Below are 2,251 nucleotides of genomic sequence, written 5' to 3'. Positions count from 1 at the left end.
TTTGAGACAGTGTCTCACTCTAACACCAGGCTGGAGAGCACAGTGACGCAATCTTAGCTCGCTCCAACCTCCGCCTCCAGGTTCAGGTGATTCTTCCGCCTCAGCCTCCCGAGTAGCTGGTACTACCAGAGCGCACCACCATGCCCGGCTAATTTATATATTTTTTAGTAGAGATGGGGTTTCACCATGTAGGTCAGGATGGTCTCGATCTCTTGACCTTGTGATCTGCCCTCCTCGGCCTCCCAAAGTGCTGGGATTACAGGCGTGAGCCACCCTCACGCCAGGCCATCCAATTAGATCTTTCGTGGTCTCATAGAATGAGAATTCACTCATTACTGCAAGAACAGCAACAAGCCCTTCATGAAGGATACACCCCCATGAACCAAACACCTCCCACTAGGACCACCTCCAACCTTGGAATTCACATTCCAACATGAGATCTGGAGGGGAAAACATCCAAACCATATCAAACAGCATTTGACTTCGGATAACAGTAGCTTGAACGTTCCTTTGTCTAGGCTCAACAGTCTCATTTTGATTACACAAAATAATTGTAGCTTATATAAGTCAATAAACATCCAGAGTTTAACCAATGAAAGCAAAGACATGGACATTTTCAGCATTGTACTGGACATGAATGCACATGAGTTCTGTGTGGTAGATTATAAAGATAATGTCAATTTGTTCACATCTCTGTAACTCCCTCCCTTGGGTCGCCACCTCCGTCTGTGACTCTGTGCTTGGCTGTGTGACTAGCTTTGGTCAGCTGGACAATACAAATTGTGATGTAAGTAGAGGGTTGAAAAGTGCATGTGCATTGAGACTTGCCTTCTCTTGCTGCAGGGAACTCTGGCCACCAAGAGAAAGAGCTTGGGCTAGTCTGCTGGGTCAGGAAACTTATGTGGCCATTTGCCTAGCTGACATGGACTCAACCTTTGTACTTATAAATGAGGTTCCCCCTTGACCACCTAACCTGTCATCTCCAGCATATGAGTGAGGCCATCCTGGATCACCCACCCCCATTCTAAACAGCTGACACTAAGAGAACTATTCAGTTCTGTTTTAAATAGCTCTGTTTTTGGGGTGGTTTATTAGGCAGCAAAAGCAAACTAATAAAGTCTGCAATGTGCATAAAGGTTCATTTAGAAATACAGCTAAGTAAATCTTACTGATATTTTAGAAGTTTCTCTTTCCCTCAATATATGCCAGATAGCTTTCATATCTGTAGAATTATCTCAGTTTTTTAAATGGTCTCATTATATTCTGTGGTAACATGATTTAACATTCACTACTTGGTGTATATTGGTTTTATAATTTAAGAGGAATAAAACTGCATTAAATTTCCCTTAAACCACAAGCATCCTATATTAAGTTCCTTTCCAGGATAAGAAGGAGCACTAACAATGATTAGCTCACTGCCAGTTCCCCAGTAGGCTCAGCTATGTCTGAATTTCTGGATCACATTTGCAAGCAACAAATTCTCTATACTTCACCAAACCCATATCTCTTAAGTTGACTTTTAAAGTTTATTTAAAGGTTGGTTCCCAAGTAAAAAATTAAAAACAAAAAAAAAAAAGAAAAAAACTTTATTTAAAGTTTATTTAAACCCTGTAAGATTTCAGGGTTAAATAAATTTTAGAAATACTGTGTTATCTATAGATAATACAGTATTATTACATAATATATAGATAATACAGAAGGCAGGCTTCTTTGCTGCAGGTCTTCTCAGAATCTTTGTTATGTTAACATGCATTATAAATTTCAAAAAATATATATATATATATAAAATAAAGTTTATTTCCTCTTACATCCTTATATTGTGCAGGGCCTTTTTCACTCCAAAATTGCTCCCATTGTTTCCAGAATAGACATATATTCAAGATTCAACTTCAATCTTGAGGATTCAATCAAATAGCCACATTTTGAGCACTGAGCCTTATGATAGCTATAGAACCTAAGAAAGCTATATCTACATAAAACATCCACCCACACCAACAGTGTCAATTTATTTCCTTGTTTGTTAAACAATAAAAAACAAGAACAGATGATTCATCTACATGTCATTATTTCTTCAACTGAGGATGTATAGTTTATCACTTCTGAAAAGAATTTATAGGTTAAAGGAAAGAGAAATTTTCCTTAATTCCAATCTTGCCTTATGTTAAAGAGACATATACCCTGTTTATTGGTATGACAGTTAAACATTATGTCTTTTTTTTAAATAAATATTTCTTTTTTTTTTTTTTTTTTT

This window comes from Cebus imitator, unplaced genomic scaffold (genome assembly GCF_001604975.1).
Source record: "Cebus imitator isolate Cc_AM_T3 unplaced genomic scaffold, Cebus_imitator-1.0 Scaffold439, whole genome shotgun sequence".
NCBI classification, from domain to species: Eukaryota; Metazoa; Chordata; class Mammalia; order Primates; family Cebidae; genus Cebus; species Cebus imitator.
The sequence above is the reverse complement of the archived record's forward strand: the minus strand, read 5'-3'. Positions refer to the sequence as shown.